General features: G+C 39.8%; 1 protein-coding gene across 1 annotated transcript in view; it reads left to right on the top strand.

Annotated features, from left to right (window-relative positions):
- The first annotated feature begins 1,532 nt into the window (after positions 1–1,532).
- LOC102757875 (sodium channel protein type 8 subunit alpha-like) overlaps positions 1,533–7,968 on the top strand; it is a 99,887-nt gene continuing 93,451 nt past the window's right edge. Inside the window, exon 1 of the mRNA XM_015559559.1 lies at positions 1,533–1,543. The gene's annotated coding sequence lies outside the window, so the exon portion shown is untranslated. The remainder of the gene's footprint in view (positions 1,544–7,968) is intronic.

Raw genomic sequence — 7,968 nt, 5'->3', positions numbered from 1 at the left:
CCGCCTCCCTCTCTCACTTCCCCTCCATCTAAAATCAGTAAACACATAGTATTAAAAGCAATGTATTTTATTTTGAGTCAGGAAACTAGTGAAGAGAATGACAATAGATGTGGAGCAACAACCAGCGTCTACAAGGAGGTTAACGTGTGGTTATACAGGGAAAAGGCTCCTGTGCTTTGTGGAAGAAGTAAAGGAAATGTGGGAAGCCAGTTACATTTGGGGGGAATCGGTGGTGGGGGATAGGTGACAAAATAGAGGGGAGTTTTGGCGTGTAGTGAGTTTGCAGTGCCAGGACCGCGGAGGACTGATGACATCTTGATGGGCTATATGTTGATGAACAGCAGAGCAGGCTTGATAGTTGTATGACTGTAGAGACAAGGTGGAAACTATCTTCATTTGGGGCTGCTGGGACTTGCTCAGAGACACTTTCTGATCTATTTAAAATCATAATAATCATTGTTTTAACTTCATTTAAAAGCATCTTTAGGTCAAAATATTCAAGTACTCAAAAATGAAGGTACTTTGCAAATACCTTCTGATAGAGTTCTTTATCATGGACTTTTTATTATTATTATTATGGTTAATCTTTCATTTATATCCATAGTAGGCATCTTTCAAAATATTCTATAAACAGACCCCTCAAAGCATTTCTGCAGGAAGACATAATGTAAATCAGCCAGGATTATGTGTCTCAAATGGATTAGGAAGAGATCAGGTATATAAAATCAGAGACAAAGAGCTCAACTTTGGGGAAATTTGGTGTGAAGCTTGGGAAGGACAGACTTCAGAGAGTCTCATGAAGTAGAAAGCCAATGAGAAGAATGACGTTCGCCAGGGTGAGGCTGAGCCATAAGAACTTGTAGGTGGGAGAGCCAGATTTTGGTTATTAAGGGAGACCCAGGTCTGCAATTTTTGTTTCAAATGAATAAAATTAAGGTTTGATAAAATCGTTTTTATTTCAATTTCTAGAACTGTTATATGATTTTCCAAAATGAAGTCTGTAAGTGACAAAGAAGAAAATTGGCAGCCTGGCATGTGGTTGTCACTGGAGGAAGGAGGGGAGTGGGACAGTGTAAACTTACCATCTGGCTGCATTTCTCTCTTCTGTGATAAGAGCCGCCCACCTTCCTCCCCATGCAGAACTGCTCCTCTGGCTAATTCCAAATGAGCTATTTATCAACATGCAGAGAGCTGACTGGCAGTCCTTCGAGCCTAGCTATAGTTCTATATCAAGCTTCCTCTCCTCTCTTCTTTTAGTTGTTAAATCTTTTCCCTGAACTTCAGAACCACACACCTCCTGCCTGTTTAGTGTCTCTATTTGGATATAACAAAGCAACTCAGACTTGGTATGTTCAAAAGTGAAGTCATCATCTTACCTGAGCTGTACATCATATTTTATTTCCTGTCTCAATGAATTTACTACCTCCTTTCATTTGCCCATAACAGAAGTCTGGGCCTCTTTCTGGATTTTTGTTCTACTTTATCCCCCACTTCAGTTAGTTGACAAGACTCTTTGGTACATTATCCCTAATGCTGCTGCCAGGTTCAAACCATCATTCTCTCTCAACTAAATCACTTCTTCACCCTGATCTTGCTTCACCTCCACCCCATCTCCCCATCCCCCCCATTCTCTACACTGTAGCCAGAATGATCTTTCTGAAATAGAACTTTAAGTCTTCTTATTGCCTTCAGGATAAAAATAAAAACTCCTTCCCCTGGTAATGACTTTACCTTCTTGATGTGGCACCTGCTTACCTGTTTGTTCATTGTCTCAAGTCCACTTACACTGAACTGTTTGCAGTATGCAAGCGGCTTGCTCTCCCTTGTCTGTGGTGTCTTGTATATGCTACTTCTTACTGACATCCGTTTTTCTGCCATCCCCACTCCACAAAGTGTCTTTCAGGCTTTGGCTAAAATGCCACTTTCTCTAGGAAGCCTTCCATGATCTTTCCAAACTAGATTAGGCGTCTTGCTTGTGTATGTCTATAAAAGCCTATTTTTCTTGATTGGATTTGTCATACTGTACCTCACCTGTTTACTTGTCTACCACCCCCCCACCCCCCAGAAGACTTTAAAGGTCCTGAAGGCAGGTAGTTATAATTATTATCAGTACGGTCTCTGGCATATAGTAAGGGCACAGTAAATGTCTTCGGTTTGTTTTGTTTTTCCTCTCTTTTTAAGAAAACTGTGGTAAAATATATATAATATAAAATTTATCATTTTAATTATTTTAAGTGTACAATGCAGTAGTATTAAGCACATTCACATTGTGCAGCCATCACCACTGTCCACTACCAGAATATTTTCATCATATCAAACTGAAAACAACCTACCCATTAAACAATGCTCCCTTCCCCTAGCCTTCAGTAACCACTATTCTACTTTTTGTCTTTAGGCATTTGACTATAGGTACCTCATATAAATGGAATTATACAATATTTGAATTTTTGTATCTAGTTTAATCACTTTGTGTAATGTCTTCAAGGTTTATCCATGTTGTAGCATGTGTCAGAATTGCCTTCCTTTTCAAGGCCGAATAATATTCCATTGTGTGTATGTAGCACATCTTGTTTATCCATTCACCTGTCCACGGACATTTGGGTTGTTTTCACATTTTGGCTATTGTGAATAATGCTGCTATGACTGTGGGTGTACAAATATCTGGTTGAGTCCCTGCTTTCAATTCTTTTGGGTATATACCTAAAAGAGGAATTGTTTAATCTTATGGTAATTCTATGTTTAATTTTTTGAGGAAATATCATACTGTTTTTCATAGCAGCAGGAGGTTTTCAGTTTCTTCACATTCTTGCAAACACTTGTTATTTTCTGTTGTTGTTTTTGTTTGTGTGTTTTGCTTTATAATAGCCATCCGAGTGAGTATAAGTGGTATCTCGTTGAGGTTTTGATTAGCATTTCCCTAATGATAAGTCACATTGAGCATCTTTTCATTTGGTTATTGGCCATTTGTATATCTTCTTTGGAGAAATGTCTAGTCAAGTTCTTTATTCATTGCTTAGGTTGATTGTTGTTGTTTTTCGTTGGGTTGTAGGAATTCTTTATGTATTCTGAGTATTAAACTCTTATGAGTTGCAAATATTTCTCCCATTCTGTGGGTTGCTTTTTCACTCTCTTGATAGTATCCTTTTATGCACAAAGGTTTTTAATTTTTATGAAGTCCAAATTGTTCTTTAATTTTTCTTTTGTTGCTGCACTTTTGGTGCCAAATGCAAGAAATCATTGCCAAATTCAGTGTCTTGAAGCTTTTCCCCTATGATTTTTCTAAGAGTTGTACAGTTTAGCTTTTACATTTAGATATTTTACCCATTTTGAATTAATTTTTGTATGGTATAAGGTAAGAGTCCAACTTTGTTCTTTTGCATTTAGGTAACCAGTTTTCCCAGCACCATTTATTCCCAGCACTGCCTGTCCCTGCATTGAATGGTCTTGGCACCTTTTGAAATCATTTGACTATATACGTGAGGGTTTGTTTCTAGGCTCCCTAATCTATTCTGGTCTATATATCTGTCTTTATGTCAGTTCCACACTGCTTTGGTTACTGTATTTGTAGTAACTTTTGATATCAAAATTGAGTTATTCAATTTTGTTCTTTTTTAAGTCTGAGACAAATTTTAATACTACTTGCTCCTGACATTTTTTTCTTGTGTGCCCTTGCCTGAAGTGTTTCCTTTAACAATTCTACCCAGATGTCTTTCTTCCTTCTTCCCTGTTACAAACTCACTCAGTGCCAGTTTTCTTTCTCTCTTCTGGTCTTTTCTCCTTAATTTAGATTCATCTTTATTTTTATGTGTCCAGGCTACAGCTAGCATTTTAAAATCTTAGTCTTCCTGGATGACCAAAGGAAGAGAGCCTTGATCATTTGTGGCCCCAACTTTGAGTCTAGTTCAGTCTCTTTTGGAACTCTCAGGCTTAAAAGTCACTTACATTGTTCGTTCATCACCTTAGCACTGCAGGAAGAGAGCTGAGATAGTAGTGGGATGATGCACAGAGCGAATTACCTAAGAGACAGTGGTATGGGAAAAGAGCATTTTATTGGAGGCCAAGAACTGTGTACTGTAGCTCTGCATCTGTCACTAATTTGCAGTTAGACAATATAGCTTCTCTCATTTAATTTACTGATAAGTTTATTACAGTAAGGATAGTTGGACTATATGGTCTAAGTCCTAAAAGGGTTATTTTTACTTTTTGCAAGACAATTTCCTCAGAAGGAAGAAGGAGTTTAAGCTGGTTTTAATGGATGAATAGAATTTAGGTAAGAAGGAAAGAGAGACTTCAGGAGATTTAAAACAAGGAAATGAAAGTAGATTTAGGAATCAATGAAAATAACAGTGATCCGACTTTTTATTAAGTGAGGCAGAGTCAGTTGGCTACCCACATAGCAAAAGAATTAACCTTGACCTCTATCTCACAGGATATACAAAAATCAATTTTAAATGATTTGAAACATAAATAAGAAAAGTAAAACAATAAAGCTTCTAGAAGAAAACATAGGCTATTAGCTTCATGACTGAAGGATAGGTAAAGATTTCTAGAACGAACAAACAATCAAACACAAGAATGTCTATCAAGTAGAATGGAGAATTAAATTGTTCTATATTCATACGCAGAATACTACACAGTAATAAAAAAATGTATCATGCTACACATACAACAAAGATTCATTTCACAGAAATAATGTTGAAAGAAAGAATCCAGACCCTGAAGAGTATACTTATATTCCATTTACATGAAGTTCAAGAACAGGCCAAACTAATCTGTGGTGATGGATATCAGATAACCATGGCTGGGATTGTATGGGGTTGGTGGATATTGACAAGAGAGCCATCTGGAGTGCTGGAAAACATGCCCTTGACCGGAATCGAACCTGGGACCTCTCAGTCCGCAAGCCGACGCTCTATCCACTGAGCCAAACCGGTTTCGGCTAAATATGTATCTTGATCTGAGTAATTGTTACATACACACACACACACACACACACACACACACACACACACAAAATAACCAGTCTGTACACTTAAGACCTGTTCACTTGTACTATGTTCTACGTTAGAAAAACAAACTAGAAAACCAAAACAAAACAGTTACCAGAGTGATGCTCTTGCAGGGAAGCAGTGGAAGAAAATGCTTGAGAAGTGAGGTTGTAAAAGGCCTTGAATGCAGTGAAATGGATTCAGTCCATAACTCTGACAGTTCAGAGGGAGGGAAATGACATAATGGAGGCATATTTTTAGGGAAACAGTCATTTGGCGATGTGCTGGGTGGACTGAAGATTGGTCCAGGGTGGAAGACTGTTGCATGTGACCTGAATTAGGGTGATGCTATTTTTTTGGTTTGTTTTTCACTATTTAATGTCTTTTTTTTTCAATTACAGTTTGCATTCAATATTTTGTGTTAGTTTCAGGTGTACAGCATAGTGGTTAGGAAATCATATACTTTACGAAAGTGTTCCCCCGATATTTCCAGTACCCACCTGGCACCATACATAGTTATTACAATATTACTGGCTATATATTCCCTATGCTATACTTACATAAGAAATACAAACTACCAATTTGTACTTCTTAAACCCTCACCTTTTTCACCCAGTTCTCTAGCCCACTCCCCTTTGGCAACCATCACTCTGCTCTCTGTTTATGAGTCTGCTTCAATTTGTTTATTTTGTTCTTTGGATTCTATATATAGGTGAAATCATGTGGTATTTGTCTTCCTCTGACTGACTTATTGGGTGATGCTATTTTAAATGGAAACTCAGAAGGAAGAATTAGTAAGGCTGGTGAATGGGTTGGACAAGGACAGCAAAGACGACAGGGCAAACATGACTGAGGTTCCATACTTAGGTGCCTGGAAAAACGATGGCCCCAATAACAGAATTTAGAAGGCCCAGAGAAGGAATCAGTTTGGGAAGTAAAAACATGTAGTTTATTTTTTTTATTTTTAGATTATATATTTTTATTTATTTCAGAGAGGAAGGGAGTGGGAGAGAGAGATAGAAACATCAATGATGAGAGAGAATCATTGATCAGCTACCTCGTAGAGGTCAAGTCCCCAACCTGATCATGTGCCCTGATCGGGAATTGAATCGTGACCTCCTGGTTCATAGGTTGACGCTCAATTACTGACCAATACCGGTCAAGCCCAGTGGTGACAGCAGTTGTGGGGCTCAGAAGAACAGTCAGGGCTCTTTGGATAGGAATCTGAAAATCACCCATGTACAGATTATTTTGAGTAGATGAGATCCCTGAAAGAAAGTGTATCAGAGAGATTGCCGAAGGCCAGCCCTTAGAGAAGGAAAAGGTTGTAGGGGAAGAGGAGACTGCAGATGTGGATAGAACCAGGATCATTTAAGGCAAACGAAGAGAGAGTGGGTGGTGGGGGTGAAGATTAAAGGAGAAGATACAGAAGTAGGAGAGGAAAAGGAAAGATTGAGAATGTCATAGAGAGCAGGGGTAATTGAAGGAACATGGTCTTGGGGAAGTCAGGAGGAAATAGGATCTGGAAGCAAAGGCAGAGGACTTAGCCTTGGACAACTTTACCTGTGAAGAACCCAGGTGTGTATAACAGGTCACAGAGTTTGTCAGCATCTTCAGTGACTTCCTTGCAGTATTATTTGTCCTTTAAGTCGGAACTGAGGGAGACTCAAAGTTGAAAATGAGTGTGGCTATGGGAACCATGGAGTCCCAGGGATTTGGACTAATTTGGGGTTCCAGACATAATCCAATTCTCTGTGGAAGGATACAAAAGAAGTTTAAGATACCACCCATGACCTCTGGGAATTTATATGGTGCAATTCAACAATAATTAAAAGCCAAAACAAATGTGAGCAGGATGTTTTGAGTCCTGACCATGTCATTTTCTAGCATGTAATTTAATAATATCTACCTCATATATTGTTCTGGAGATTAAATGAACTAATACAAGCAAGGTGCTTGGACCAATGCCTAAAACATAGTAAGTACATGATAAATGTTAGCTAAGATCATGATAAAGCTTTAGGAGTTCACAAAAAGAAAAATAGTAAAGGCGGGAGCTGGTGGGAAGGCTCTGTAGAGGAGTGGGGATTTATGGGAGGCAATTCAGGGATAGATAGGAGGAAATGGATGAAGAAGAAGGAATTCTAAGTTGGGGAAAACATTGTAAATGAAGTCTTCGATTAGTAAAACTATTGGTCTTTGCGTGTAACTTACTCAATGACTCAGATGCTTCCTGTTGTGAAGTACTGGGAGTTAGAGTAGGATAGGAGGATAGATAACTGATCCTATATAATAAAAGGCTAATATGCAAATTGACTGAACTGAGAAACGACCGGTCACTACGATGTGCACTGACCATGAGGGGGCAGACTCTCAATGCAGAAGCTGCCTCCTGCTGGTCAGTGCGCTCCCACAGGGGGAGCACCGCTCAACCAAAAGCCAGGCTCACAGCTGACGAGCACAGCAGCAGTGGCAGGAGCCTCTTCCACCTCCACTGCAGGTGGGTGATAAGGAGCGAGGGGTCCTGGACTACGAGAGCCCCGGACTGTGAGAGGGATGTCTGCCTGTCGACTTAGGCACGATCCCCCCGGGATTGGGCCTAAGCCAGCAGGCAGACATCACCCGAGGAGTCCTGGACTATGAGAGGGCACAGAACGGGCTGAGGGACCGCCCTGCCCCCCCTTCCAGGGCACAAATCTTGTGCACCAGGCCCCTAGTATTTGTCATAATAGCAGGAGTGTGAGTTGAGTCGGAGCTCTTTGGTTGTGATTTTTATCCTGGCCATGTGTCTTTGGGCAGGTTATCCAGCCTCTTAGGTCCCCAAGTTTCCTAACCTGTAAAATGAAATGGATTGGATCTGTAATCCCTCAAAGCTGTAAAATTTCATGCTTCATATGTGCAAACGACCTATTTGACCGCACCGCCTGTGGAACCGTGTTGTTTTGCACAGCGAGAAGCTGACAGGTCTGCGTGGGGCTAA

The sequence above is a fragment of the Myotis davidii genome, unplaced genomic scaffold (genome assembly GCF_000327345.1).
Source record: "Myotis davidii unplaced genomic scaffold, ASM32734v1 scaffold233, whole genome shotgun sequence".
NCBI classification, from domain to species: domain Eukaryota; kingdom Metazoa; phylum Chordata; class Mammalia; order Chiroptera; family Vespertilionidae; genus Myotis; species Myotis davidii.
The sequence above is the reverse complement of the archived record's forward strand: the minus strand, read 5'-3'. Positions and strand labels throughout refer to the sequence as shown.